Source organism: Acanthochromis polyacanthus, chromosome 22 (assembly GCF_021347895.1).
Source record: "Acanthochromis polyacanthus isolate Apoly-LR-REF ecotype Palm Island chromosome 22, KAUST_Apoly_ChrSc, whole genome shotgun sequence".
Taxonomy (NCBI): Eukaryota; Metazoa; Chordata; class Actinopteri; family Pomacentridae; genus Acanthochromis; species Acanthochromis polyacanthus.
Window position 1 is genome coordinate 4,884,632 of NC_067134.1, and position 15,394 is coordinate 4,900,025.

The 15,394-nt window shown below is 43.4% G+C and overlaps 1 protein-coding gene and 1 long non-coding RNA gene across 3 annotated transcripts in view; one reads left to right on the top strand and one right to left on the bottom strand.

Moving 5' to 3' along the window:
- Positions 1 to 15,394, top strand: part of LOC110972485 (zinc finger protein OZF-like) — a 657,596-nt gene that overhangs the window by 265,323 nt on the left and 376,879 nt on the right. The gene's annotated exons all lie outside the window — the stretch shown is intronic.
- LOC127532079 (uncharacterized) lies at positions 10,363 to 11,890 on the bottom strand. The gene is made up of 3 exons (XR_007939331.1): positions 11,673 to 11,890; positions 10,836 to 10,944; positions 10,363 to 10,676 (listed from the first exon to the last, which is right to left on the bottom strand). It is a non-coding gene; the product is annotated as an uncharacterized LOC127532079 (long non-coding RNA).

The following is a 15,394-nucleotide window of genomic DNA, read 5'->3' on the forward strand; positions in this document are numbered from 1 at the left end:
GAATATACCGGGCTTTGCAAAAGTTCTGTTACACGGTTTCATGATTTTTAGAGATGTTTACATGTCGGAGTGAAAAATTCCATTAAATAAACTGAAAGTTCTACCTTATAGGCAGGTGTCCTTAATACAATTTTTTTCTCCGGTGAAGTTGTATCAAGATGGAAGTCAAAAGAGCTGAGATATCTGCTCTCCTTCATGCTGGCCACAACAAGTCTGACAGAGCCAAGCAGCTGAACATCAGCCGGATGACCGTCCACAGAGTCGCGGAGAGGCTGAAGAATGGTGAAGATCTTTCAGTGATCTTTCAAGAATGGTGAAGACCTGAAAGATCTTCACCATTCTTTAGCCTCTCCGCGACTCTGTGGATGGTCATCCGGCTGATGTTCAGCACAAAGGAGAGCAGATATCTCAACTCTTTTGACTCTTTTGACTGTACAGGACTGAGTCCTGGTCTTGGTCACCCCCAGCCGCTTGCAGACCTCGGCGAACACCTGGCTCTCGAAGTTCCACCCCTGGTCACTGTGCAGCTCCTCGGGGACCCCGAACCGGGTGAACATCTCCTCCACGAGCTGCTCAGCCGTCGTCGAGGCACTCTGGTCGGGAACCGCGTACACCTCCGCCCACTTCGTGAAGTAGTCCATAGCCACCAGGACGTAGCGGTTCCCAAAGTCAGTGACGGGGAACGCCCCGAGGATGTCCACTCCGATGCGCTCCATTGGGGCCCTCACAAGAGCGGCGTGTGGGATCGCTGGCTCGGTCTCTTCTGGGCGGTGCAGACATTGCAGCAGTGCACATGGAGCTCCACGTCTCGTCGACAGCCTGGTCAGTAGAATTGGGCATGAAGCCGATGCAGCATCTTGGCAGCGCCGTAGTGTCCGGCCCCCACCGCGCCGTGGACCGAATCTAAAACTTTGGAGCAGAGTGCTCGGGGGACCAACGGCTGGAGGAGGTCGTGGCCGAGGCCCGGTGCCTGCCAGCGGCGGTAGAGCAGGCCCCAACTGGACTCGATGCTGCCCCACTGCGAGTAGTAGGCCTTCACCTCGGGCACTGTCCGCTGTCCCGCTGTCCCGCTGTCCCGCCTCCACCCACCTCTGGAACAGACTCAGCACTTCATCAGCTGCCTGGTGGGTCTGCAACTCAGTAGAAGACAGTGAGAGCCCATGGGAGACACTCACCACCGCTGCTCTTCGGACCTCGAGACCCCGCTCCTCCTGGCGCTGGCAGTAGTGGCGCTCGACCGCTGCGCAGGGACGCCTGGACAGCGCATCGGCGTTGGTGTGCTGTCGCCCCGGCCGGTGTTGGATCTCAAAGTCGAATTCCTGCAGAATCTCGAGCCAGCGAGCCACCTGGCCCTCTGGGTCCTTGAAACTCATCAGCCATGTCAGCGAAGCGTGGTCGGTGCGAAGGAGGAACCGCCGGCCCAGGAGGTATGGCCGGAACTGGCGCAGCGCCAGCACAACGGCCAGCACCGCCCTCGCGCCAACATTGCTGGCATCGGTTTCGACGATGAACGGCTGCTGTGATGCTGGATACGCCAGGACGGGGGCCTCGGTCAGGGCGGGTTTCAGTGTTTGAAAGGCGGCGGTGCAGCTGTCGTCCCATTGGAAGGGGCGGCCCTTGTCTGTCAGGCGGTGAAGTGGACTGGCGATGGTGGCGAAGCCTTTCACGAAGCGCCGGTAGTACGACGCCAACCCCAGGAAGCTTCGGAGCTCGCTGACGTTAGTTGGCCTCGGCCAGTCCCGGACCACGGCCACCTTGTCGGGATTGGTGGCCACGCCTCGAGCGCTGACGACGTGCCCCAGGAACTCTGTCTCACGGCTCAGCAGGCGGCATTTTCCCGAGTGCAGTCTCAGTCCGGCCCAGCGGATGCACCCGAAGACCTCCTTCAGGTTGGCAAGGGCCCCATCGAAGCTGTCAGCATGCACTAGCAGGTCATCGAGGTACACTACGCTCCGCTCCCAGGGGACAGTGGGCAGCACCCTCTCCATCAGCCGTTCGAACGTCGCCGGAATGCGTTGCAGAGCCCGAATGGCATGACCCAGAACTGCCACAGCCCCTGGCCGAAGGTGAAGGTGGTCTTGGGCCTTGCTTCCAGGGCTAACTCCACCCGCCAATAACCGCTGCGTAGATCGAGGGAGCTGAACCAGCTGGAGCCGGAGATGTAGTCGAGGGCGTCATCAATGCAGGGCAGCGGGTACGAATCTTTCCTGGTTACACCATTCAGAAGCCGGTAATCAACGCAGAACCACCAGCCAACCAACCTTTCTCTTCACCAGCACGACCGGCGCGGCCCAGTGACTGTCAGAGAGCTCGATCACTCCGGCGTCCAGCATCTCGCGGATCATCTCCTCAGCTGCCTGTCGCTTGGTAAGCGGGAGCCAGCGGGGGCTCATATGGATGGACGGGGCGTTTCCCGTCTCGATGTGGTGTTGGTCCAGGGAGGTCCACTGGCAGTCTTTAACCCTTTAAGCTGCAGTCAATTCCAGCCATTTTCAGTACAAAAAATCGCTAATATTCTATTTGTAAATAAAAATATGACGAGAAATACAGGGAATATTGGACGCGCATCGCGAGGTGCATTTCCTTGAAAACGACCTATTCGTGGAGTATATACCGACTTCAAGACATGTTTTGGACAAAATATGTTCCTGGCTTGTTTCGTCTGGATGTCCAAGGTTGGATTATGGCCGTTTTTTTGTGGAATATTTTCATCTGTGTGTAATAATGAACCCGGAAATGTGAGTCGCGCTGTGTAAATTGAAGCCGTGTATAGAGAACGGATGGATGGATATTCGTTGTTTGTCAGACAAATGTGTTTATATTACCCGCTGTGGTAATCACATCTGAAAGTGGTTTATACCGGCGGATTCATGAGAATCTAAGCTTTCCATCGGTGTATAGTGTTTGTATAATCACGTTTGCAGTTTCAGACATTTAGCAAATTGCTTATGCAGATCTCAAAGTGTACCGCGGGCAGGACACTGAAGCTCAACTGAAGCGCAACGGGTTAACGTTGGTCGCGAAGATGTCTTTGTGCTCCTTCAGGAGTGTTTTCAGCTGCTGCTGCTGGTGTGGAGTTAGCCCGGTGCTGCTACGCTGCAACAGGTCTTTGATTGCCTCGGCGGTCTCGTTGGAGTAATCTGCCGGCGTGGGGAGACGAAGCACCAGATCTCCTTCGACAAGGTTTCTCTGCACACCAGTCCATCTCTGCCATTCCTGCAACAGAGGCCTTTATCCAGCATTTCCAAAACAGATCAGATATATACTGAACTTGTCACCATCTTCTCCGTGCATACAAGTCTGCTGCTTGAAACTCTCCAGGAGGCAACGGAGGCTGATTTTTGAGCAGTAACAGATGGTTCAGTGTTAGTGCTTCCAGGTTGTTGGGATCGATGGAGGCTTAGTGATGGACCTGCTGTTTATAATGGCCTCGACTTCACAGAGAACTGTGTGTAGTCCCTCCTCATCCAGATTTTGCACTTTGAGGGTGGAGTTCAAGACTTTCCTCACAGATCTGATCAGTCTCTCCCACACTCTTCCATGATGTGACCCAGCAGGGGGGTTGACCATCCACTTTATACCCTTTTGGAGTAACACATCATGCACTTTTGCCTGGTTCCACTGCTCAATTGCTGCTTTCAGCTCACGTTCTGCTCACACCAAATTTGTCCCATTGTCTGAGCACAGCTCGCGGACCTGTCCTCTTCTGGATATAAAACGCCTCAAAGCATTTATAAAAGAGTCAGTATCGAGAGATGGTGCTACCTCAATGTGGATAGCTCTCAATGCAAGACATGTAAATATGACACCATATCTCTTGACTGTGCTCCTCCTGCTCCGCATTTCAAAGGGTCCAAAATAGTCAACACCTACACAAGTAAATGCCTGGCCTGGCCATCTGGCCTGAGCCTTTCTGTGGGCAAGTTTGCCATTTGCTGGTACACTGGAGTAGCATTAAGTCTTCTGCAGATTGTACACTTTGACAGGACTCTTCTTACTCCTGTCATCCAATATTTCTCCCTGAGCTTGGACAACATATGATTACGTCCACTATGTCCCACCTCTTGATGGATATTTCTTAACAACAGGGTAGAAATATTGAGATCCTTTGACAGTATGATCGGATATTTGGACTCCAGAGGCATAGCTGCTCTACTGAGCTGACCTCCCACACGCAGGACTCCACCCTCCAGCCTTGGACACAACTTGTGCAGATGACTGCTTTTCTTTACATTTTGGCCCTTTTCCAGACACAGAATCTTTTCAGAGAACTTTCTTCTTTGACAAAACTGAATTATGGCCAACTCAGCCTTCTCCATGTCCTCAATTGTAAGACCTCCCTGAACAGCAGTGCTTTTAAACATGCACATTTCCTGCTCCATATTTCTCTGCTGCAAGCTGTCTTTGCTCGGATCGCCTGTTAGCTGTTTTCTTTTTCTGCTGCAGGACCACCACCATTCCTTATATTTCAACCACCACGCTGCAGCTCTTTTAAGTCTGCTCCAAGAGGAATAGTGATGGATCAAATGAGTTGTGGGATCTTCTTCAGTTTGCACAGCATTTACAGCAGCACTTTTCTTTATCTCTGGATCATCCAGGGTGAGATGGCTCACAGGTTCTGGGTTCACAGGCCATTCTGTTTCAAGTTGGCAAAGAAACTGGGGTCCTGTTAACCACAGTCTGTCCTTCAGAAATGCCTCCACTTTGACTCCTCTGGATGCTGCATCGGCTTGATTTGAAGCTGTATCCACATACTTCCACTGAGCAGGGTGAGATGATTTCAGTATCTCTGAAACATGATTAGCGACAAACACTTTGAATCTGGAGGTTTCATTTCTGATATATTTCAGCACAGAAGCACTGTCAGTCCAAAACACAGATTCTTCTAAACTCATGTGTAGCTCCTTCTTCCACAGGACATCCATGCAGATCGCCATTGTTGCAGCAATCAGTTTCATTCTTGGAATTGTGACTGTCTTTAGTGGAGCAACATGAGCCTTTCCCATGATGAAAGCACTGTGCATTCAGAGGTGCTCATTTGTTAACAGCAAGTCAGTGACTGTTCCATAGCCATCTTCACAAGCATCACAGAAATGGTGCAACTGAGCTGCAATAACATCTCCTAACTCTGGGGGCTTTAAACATCTTTGCAGCTCAAAGCTATCCAGAAGGTGTAGCCCTTGCATCCACTTCAGCCACTCTTTAGTGACTGTCTCTGGTATGGGATCGTCCCAACCAACTCCTCTTCCGCACAAATCCCTCAAAATCTTCTTTGCAGTCAGAACAAGGGGACTGAGCATTCCAAGAGGATCATAGATGGAACTAACTGTAGAAAGGATGCCTCTGCGGGTGAGTGGTCTATCTTTCAGCGTGATTTTGAATTTGAAAGCATCTGACTTGATACACCACTCTACACCCAGCACTCTCTCAATGGGCACAAGCTCCCACTCCAGCTCTAGTTGCCTCACACCTTTAGCTCTGTGGGACTCTGGGATTGCCTCGAGCACTCCTGATCTGTTACTGAGCCATTTGGTCAAACAGAATCCTCCTTTAGCACAGAAAGACATGAGTTCTTGACAACTGGGTCAGTGCTTCCTCCTCTGTTGCAACTGACACCAAACAATCATCCACATAGAAACAGTGCTGCAATTTATCCACTGTCTCTTCCTGGTGCTCATGTTCAAAATCCTCTCCACATTTCCTAAGAGCGAAATTGGCACAGCTAGGGGAGGATGTAGCTCCAAAGAGATGCACCTTCATCCTGTATTCACAAGGTACTTGGCTCAGATCTCCTTGTGGCCACCAGAGAAATCGCAGCAGGTCGGCATCTTCAGGTGGCACCCGCACTTGGTGAAACACAGATTCTGTATCGGCCATGATGACCACAGGTTCCCTCCTGAACCTTGTTACAACTCCGATTAATGAACTGGTTAGGTCAGGGCCTTGCAATAGCTGCTCATTCAACGAGTGTTCTTTGTAACTGGCACCACAATCAAAAACAACTCTGAGTTTTCCCTTTGTCGGGTGATTGACACCGTGGTGTGGAATGTACCATACTCTGCCATCTCTTTGGCCCAGCTCTACATCAGGAACTTTTTCAGCATAACCTTTAGCAAGGAGGTCATTTATAAAGGTGTTATACTCCATGTGAAACACTGGATCCTTCTGAAGCCTCCTCTTCAGGTGGTATAGGCGCTGTTCCACCACTTTCCTGTTGTTTGGCATGCTGACATTTGGATTTTTCAAAGGCAGGGCAATCTGGTAATAACCATCAATGTGCTTGGATGACTTTGTGACCATATCTTTAAATCTCAGGTCTTCTCTAGACAGACCTACCTGTTCCTCAGCAAATCAATTCCAGACTCAATCTGTGGTAAGGAAAGGTGTCTCAAATATGGCCACTTTGTCAGATCTTTGTTGGTGGGTATGTTTGCTCTGTGCACTGGCATTGACAACTGAGTGAAGGCTTTAGGCAAATCGATGAAAGTGTCATGTTGGAGGGCTGCCACCTCCAGCTCTGGCACAATGAAAGTGTTAACCACCTTCTCCTGTCTCATGGTCCTGAGCAGGATATTTGCTCTCCTTCCAGCCAAATTAAGCTTCTCCATCAGACCTTCAGTACAGAACACTGCAGCGCTTCCCTGGTCCAAGAAGGCATAGGTGAGGATAATCTTGTTGCCTTTCTTTGCCTTAACTTGAACTGGAACAATAGGAAGCTTGCAGTCAGCCTCACCAGCCCCTGTGCTCCCCTTATGGAGCACAGTAGGGTGTGTTCGGCCACACTTAGCACACGCAATCTTCCTTTTGCAAGTTTTGCTGATGTGCCCTATGCATAAACAGCGAAAACAAGCCCTCTTTTCCTTCAGGAAGTCAATTTTCTTCAACCGTGCACACACATCAAGTGTGTGTTCTCCAGTGCAGCAGAGACAGAATTTCTTATTGGCGGTTTTGTGTCTTGGTTTACGGATTGGGCTGACCTCTCCACTTGATTCACAGCTGTAGCAAAGCTGGCTCCCTTGAAGTTGGAGCGTGGATGAGGTCTGGATTTAGTTTGTTTGCCTGATGGAGCTGTGTCCTGGATGTTTCCAAAAACAGGGTGTGTCAATATTTTCACTTGCTTTTCCACAAAATATGCAATGTCAATAACCCCTTAAACTTCAGTTTACCGCCGGCGGTACACCTACTAATTTGCATAGGAATTTCAAGAATGTCCGACGGCTGCAAACGCGATTATACAAACACTATACGCCGATGGAAAGCTTAGATTCTTATGAATCCGCCGGTATAAACCACTTTCAGATGTGATTACCACAGCGGGTGAGAAAAACACATTTGTCCGACAAAAACAAATATCCATCCATCCGTTCTCTATACACGGCTTCAACGCACACAGCGCAACTCACATTTCTGGGTTCATTATTACACACAGATGAAAATATTCCACAAAATACGGCCATAATCCAACCTTTTACATCCAGACGATACAAGCCAGTAAACTATTTTGTCCAAAACATGTCCTGAAGTCGGTATAAAATCCACGAATCGGTTGTTTTCAAGGAAATGCACCTCGCGATGCGCGTCCAATATTCCCTGTATTTTTCGTCATTTTTTAAATTTAAAAATAGAATATTAGCGATTTTTTGTACTGAAAATGGCTGGAATTGACTGCAGCTTAAAGGGATAAACCATGCTCTTCTGTTATACTTCTCCTGCAGGTCACATGCATGACTCCTCCAGTGATCTCTGAGCTTGTATGGAAGTTTTTTGATTATGTCCAACATGTTTGTAGGCGTGTCAAGATCATTTAAATACTGCACATCCTCCATAGCATTGCAGCATCCATGCAGGAAGAGGCTGCACTCCTGGAGGCCCTTCACATCCTCTGTTTTAATAGTGGGCCATGACAGTGCTCTCTTCATGTAAGCTGAAGCCACCTTCTGCTCATTTCCATAATGCTCTTTCAGTAGAGCCTTTGCCTTTACATATCCTCTGTTCAACTCAATGTGCTGACAGCTCCTCACCAACTCTTTAGCGTGCCCTTTGGTGTATTGCTCAAGGAAGTAGAGTCTGTCACAGGTGTTATTAGTGTTTCGCTCAACTCCATTTTCAAAAGCTTTAATGAAAGAGTGGTATTTGAGTGGGTTACCATCAAAAATGGGAATTTCCCTTTTTGGAAGCGATGAGAGGCATTGTTGTTGCATTAGGAGCATTGTGATTTCATTTTGTTTGAGCAGCTTCTCTCCAACCAGCCATGCTTCTCTCCAGTTTATTTCCCCATACAGTGAACTCCAGTAAGAATTGGCTGCCGGTCGATTTGAAGGTTGAATGAGATTCCTGATAAATTTATTTGAGACTTTGGTTGTTATGTCTATGTTATGGATGAATAATTTGGCATCATTTTTCTGAGTAAGAGAGTGGAATTGGGAACCTTTCAGGAGCTGCAGAATTTCTATTGATATTGCGTTGGAAATTGTAGTGTATTCTATTTGTGAGATGGTATTTGTTAATAAATTGGTTGTACGGTAAGATTTGTCCTTGTTCATCGATTAACTGATTGACCCATAATACTCCCTGATCAAACCAAGATTTGTAAAATATGGTTTTGTTTCTGTGCTGTATATGTTGGTTGTTCCATATGTAGCAGCTGGATGGCGAGAAGCCGTGTTTGTAGATCAGCCCCCAGGAGAGCAACGCCTGTTTATGGAAGTTTGATAATTGAATTGGTATTTTGTCAATTTTATAATTACATTTAAGTAAAAAATGAATTCCTCCTAATTTTTTGAATAAATAATTTGGTATTGCATTCCACATATTAACATTTTCTCTTATGAGGTGACATAACCAATTAATTTTGAACATATTATTCATAGTTTCAAAACTTAAAACTTCCAACCCTCCATTTCCCCTCTGGGCACAGAGAATCTCTTTTTTTAGATTATATATATATATATATATATATATATATATATATATATATATATATATATGGCATGCCGTTTAGGAAATTATATATATAATGAAAGTCGATATACATATAATGAAACTTGATATATATATATAATGAAAGTCGATATATATATAATGAAACTTGATATATATATAATGAAAGTCGATATATATATAATGAAAATTGATATATATATAATGAAAGTCGATATATATATAATGAAACTTGATATATATATATAATGAAACTTGATATATATATAATGAAAGTTGATATATATATATATATAATGAAACTTGATATATATATAATGAAAGTCGATATATATATATAATGAAAGTCGATATATATATATAATGAAAGTTGATATATATATAATGAAACTTGATATATATATATAATGAAAGTCGATATATATATATAATGAAACTTGATATATATATATATATAATGAAAGTTGATATATATATATAATGAAAGTTGATATATATATAATGAAAGTCGATATATATATATAATGAAAGTCGGAATATAGAATGTTCAGATTTTCATTCCATCTATTCAAAGTTTCATTCCATATATTCAGACTTTTTCCTACTGAGCCCTGGAAGGACATGGCAAACAAAAACAGGAACCTTATTGGACATTTGCTCTTCAGATGAGCTCTTCTGTGATTATCTATCTGTCTTCATGGTTGTCACAGGGAACGGCGACTACGTTTGAGAAAACAGGTAATTTTTAGAGATGTTTTGATTCTGAACACTGAACGTGTTAGCATTAGCTTAGCTACTTAGCTTCGACTACATTTGCATCCCTACATAGCTTAAAGGTTAAACACATGCACCATATGTTGATGATAATGATAATATCTATGTTTATCTTTATAGCTGGTCTTAAGGCAAATTACGAGGCAGAGGTCAGCTGCTGCCTGGACACATCCATGATCACGCCACTGGTGGGACACAATTGTACTGGATTTCAGCTGAAGGCTGCTGTTCTGTCCAAACTGAGACATTTTTATTGTGACATACCCTCCACTGTTGTTAGCTTTTGATTCAATAAATTTTTTTGAGATGAGGAAATCACTATTGCATGTTTCTAGTTAAATACCCTACTTTTATGATATATCACTACAGCATGCACTTTTTATATTTTCCATCAATTTCACCCAAAAGTTGAATAACTATTTGTGAGCAGTGTATGTAGACACATAATAGAAGCACATTTCAATAATATATCTGCTGCAGTAGTGCAGTTTATCTACCTAGATTGGTGTAACAGTAAAAAAAAAACATATGCTACTGATGTTTCTGACTAAAATCTGCTTGAAAAGCACAACTGCTTATCTGTCAAAATGTGTGTAACAAAAGTGTGCACTGAACACTGAATAAAGTCTCTGTAGATTACAGACAAAATTTGCATCTCTCATCACAAATTTCTGTTTATTCACCCAAAGTGCATGGGTAAAATACAAAACAGGTGAAGTACTAAAAAAGATTTATTTTCTAGAAAAGCCAATAGTCAACAATGCAGTTTAATTCTGGGACAGTTGCTCCAGCACCGACACCATGCGTCCCATCAGTGCAACCACGGTTTTCATTCATCTTCTGGATGTTCTGGAGAATGGCAGAGGTCACGTCTTGGTGTCTTCCGATCTGTTCCAAGAACCATTCCTCTGACCTCTCCAGATACTGCAGAGGATCCACAGCAGCTTCCTGGTTCCCTTTTCCTGCATAAAAGCACCAAAAAGTACTAGTTGTCAGTAATTATTTTCTATTTTCATAAACACAGTTAACTTAAAGTAAATGTTCTATTTTGTGATTTTAGGATGGGTCAAAAGATAACATACTGATCATGTTGATGTCTGCATAGTCTAAACAGATCTTACTTGATTTGGTCTGTAGAGAGGAGGACAGCGTGGAGGAGCTGCAGGACGGAACCAGTAAGCTGCAGACGAGTGCTCCTGGTAACTGGACCTCATCATCCAAGGCCGACAACTAAATAAAATGAACAAGACATGCTGTTGATAGCATCTGTAATACAAATGATTTTATCCATTAACTGATTTATTGCTTTGTCCATACAATGTTAGAAAGTGTTACAAATAATACCTGTAATCATTTCCAACAGTGATAAATGCCTTGTTTTATTTTACAACAAAAAACACCAAAAGCATCTGTGTATAAGAAATCAGTGCATTGGATTTCCACATCTGCAAAGCTAGAAAATCACACATCAGAATTTTACCTTGAAATTATGAAAATAGCTGCAGATTACCAGTACTCTTTACTTCATTGTGTTAACTTGATCATTTGAATCGGTTTTTTAGACTTGTATTACTGATACGAAACATAATCAACACATAAATTAAAATGTGTTCGCAAAGAGTTCACTGGTTCTTCAAGGAAAATTTCAATGATAACCATATAGTTCAGTAATATGATTAATGGGTCATTGTGTAACAGCGTGGGAGGTTCTGAATACAGGTCTTGGACTGAAATATTGCTGCTGCTTTCCTCCGGTTTTATAAGGAGTTGTTTCATAGCTTGTTAGCTTACCAGCGGCTAACTGGCTGGCAAACAATAGTTCAAAGCCAACCTCTAATCACTGATCCGGTGTCCGGACCGCGTTAGCTGGCGGAACGTTCATAATACTGATGTGGGACTGTTGTAGCTAGCGTATTCATAGTAGGATAACAGCAGGATGTTGGAGAAATAAAACTTACCATTATCAGGATCGCTGGTCTGCATGGCAGACTCTTAGCGCATCGCACTGCTTGAATGTCTGTGTATTTCAGGCCGATTTCAAAATAAAACTCAATAAAATTCTCGTCCGGGTGAGTGTCCTTCATTGTCGCTTCGCCATACGGACATGTCCCTTCCGGGGCTCGGTAGGAAAAAAAGATTTGATATATATATAATGAAAGTTGATATATATATATAATGAAAGTCGATATATATATATATAATGAAAGTCTATATATGTATAATGAAAGTCGATATATATATAATGAAAGTTGATATATATATAATGAAAGTCGATATATATATAATGAAAGTTGATATATATATAATGAAAGTTGATATATATATATATATATATATATATATCAAGTTTCATTATATATATATCAAAATATATAATATATATATATAAAAATAAAATACGCGTGAAAATCATTTTAATATTCAGAGTTAAGATGGATTAAATGCGCTGTCAAACAGCGCTGAGTGGAGCGGCTGACCGGACCAAGACGGCGGCCGTATTTCTCGCTGCACAGTACCCCGAGCAGCGTTGACCTGACCTGGCTTTGGTTTATGACGTTGGAGTATACCCACTAGAAAAAACTAGACTACACCACTGGTTATGACTGTCTTTACTGTGTACACGACTTGCTTTGATTTAGAGTTAGGGGAAGTGCAGTGGGGGCAGGCAATACAATGAAAGTCAGTCTGTCTATGCCTGCCAGCGCAAGAGCTTTATTGTGATGGGCAGGAGCTTTATTGTGCACTGGCAGGCTCCGAAGCCCCGCCCACCAATGAAACGGAATATTGAGTCTTATTTTCATTTTGGGGGTGAAAACGAAAAAACGAAAAAACGAACCGTTTCCTGCTTTTTTTGTTTTTTTGTTCAAAACGAAAAAACGAAAAAACGAACCGTTTCCTGTTTTTTTGTTTTTTGCTCAAAACGAAAAAACGGCTTGATTTTTTGTTTCTGCTTGTGTCTTTTACAGCCAGGAATCAAACGGATAAAACGTACCTTGTCCTCTTTTAAATGCAAAAGCATTTCTGCTAATGCTTTTGAATTTGAGTTTTGAGTCACATTCGTTTCCATAAGTTTTGACATTTCTTCAGCAATCTCATTCTCCAATAAAAGGTTTTCTCTCCTTTTGCGCAATTTTAACGCTTCTTCTTCCCATGCAAATTGTTCTTTCCTTTTTCTTAAGTTTAATTCATCTTCTTCCAATGCATACTTTTCCTTTAATGCCTTTTGCTTCGCTGTCAAAACTGCAATAGTGCTTTCAGTTTTTAAGCAAGCAGATGTGTGTGAGGCTGAAGAAAATGAATGACGTGAGCGTGATTTCTTGTTTGCATCTGAGATGCTGTCACAAGGTTGAAGTTCTTCTTGGGGGTCGTGTACGGACAAGGTACGTTTTATCCGTTTGTTTCCCGGCTATAAAAGACACAAGCAGAAACAAAAAATCAAGCCGTTTTTTCGTTTTTTCGTTTTGAGCAAAAAACAAAAAAACAGGAAACGGTTCGTTTTTTCGTTTTTTCGTTTTCACCCCCAAAATGAAAATACGACTCAATATTCCGTTTCATTGATGGGCGGGGCTTCGGACCCTGCCAGTGCACAATCAAGCTCCTGCCCATCACAATAAAGCTCTTGCGCTGGCATTCATAGACAGATTGACTTTCATTGTATTGCCTGCCCCCACTGCACTTCCCTAACTCTAAATCAAAGCAAGTCGTGTACACAGTAATGACAGTCATAACCAGTGGTGTAGTCTAGTTTTTTCTACTGGGTATACTCCAACCTCATAAACCAAAGCCAGGTCAGGTTCTCATATATGTGCGCGTGCACTCACATGTCCACGCGCGCGCGCGCGCGCACACGCACACACACACACACACACACACACACACACAGCACCAGCTCCTTTATTTCAAACAACCAATTAGATACTTATAGACATTATAGCGTCAGCAGCTCCTCCTCCTGCCATCAGGTAGACCTGATGTTTCCTCTTCATCAGGTAGAGCTGATGTTTCCTCTTCATCAGGCTCCCTTTCCTAAATGTTAACCTTAGCTCCAGCTGTAGTGTTCCCTAAAGTGGCAGTATTCACAGGACAAGCAACAGGCTTATTAAAACACTGAAATGGTTTCATTTAGCTTTGCTTTCTTTTTCTTATTTTTTCTCCACTGACTGATGTTGGGTCATTAGAAGTTCTAGACTCATGTCCCTCTTCTTCTAAGCCAGGGGTATTCAGCTAAAATTCAGAGAGGTCCAGTCAGCAAAGGTCCAGAACATCATAATATCTAACTTGAGTTACTGTGATATATGCTGATGTAACCTGGTAGTTTTATTAGAGTCTGCCTGTAATCAAAAACTGACCGTCAAATAAATTCAGTACGGTTCAAAAACATTTTGACATTTATTAATAAATAACTTATATATAACTGTATATCTTAAAATAAAGTGCAGAACTTAAAAAAAAGCATGACTGAACAACCTGAATCAACTTCTATACATCTTTTATAATACCTAAATCTCATAAATGTAAACATTTGAACACTTTTACATTTTTGTCTCATATCACTCCCCTAATATCTCTGCAGCTTAATAGGAGAACTGAGCTGCTGCTTGTTTGAGCCGTTCTCAAAACATATTTTGATTATGTTCATAGTTGAGAAAGCTGCCTTACAGCTGTTTGCTGAGCCAAACATGGTCAGCATGTGACCACAGTCTGTCCTCTAGAGATGTATAAGGCACAAAAGATACGACTCTCAGAGTCGATGCTTTGTAGTGAATCTGAAGAGCCGACTCCTAACGTATTTAATGGAGTATGGAGTTTAACACTGTCCTAGCAGAAAACATGTTACTGGATCCTAGATTAAAGAAGCTTGCCTTCAGTGACAACAGAGCTGTTGATGAGACACTTCAGAGAATATGAGCAGCAGCAGCAGTCTGACACCTCCACCATTAGAGGACCAAGTGGACGAGGAACCTCAAACTTCTGCTGTGTGGAGGCTCTTTGATGGAAGAGCTACAGGAGATGATTCAAGAGAAATCCTACAGCTGATGTGGTAATGGAGGATCATATCTAGAGGAAGCCCTCATCCAACCAGCAGATGACCCACTGAGCTGGAGCAGGACAAGGCCTCAGTCTGCCCCACCTGGTGAAGGTGATGGAGGAGAGACAACTTCTTCCATCTGAGAGAATCTTCTCAGAAACACAGCAGATATTCACTGAAAGAAGAAATGTATCAGCCCATCCAAGCTCAGCCATCTGATTTTTCTGAATGTCAGCCTGCTCTGAGGACATTTATACTGTTTGAATACTGAGTCTGGTTCTGGTTCTGTTCTGGTTCTGTGGGTTCATGTGCAGAGTTTTGTTCATTTATTTTTTGTGCAAAAAAGTTTGGTTGAAATAATAAACAAAAGCAAGAATACCTGTTTTTGTAACAGAGCAAATGTACAAAATGAGTCAATTATAAAGCTTCTCATAAAAACACTGAATGAAAAAGAGTTTGTCAAAACACAAATGATTCATATTTGCCAGGTTAGGCAAAAACATGAGGCTACAAAGAATAATAAATTAGGAGCCATTTGGGAGCCGAAAGAACCGGCTTTTCTTTGGAAGCAGTGCCAAAAGCTCTCTGAAAAGAGCTGAACTTCCATCACTACTGTCCTCTCTGTCCCTCATCTCTCAGCTGCTTTTTGAA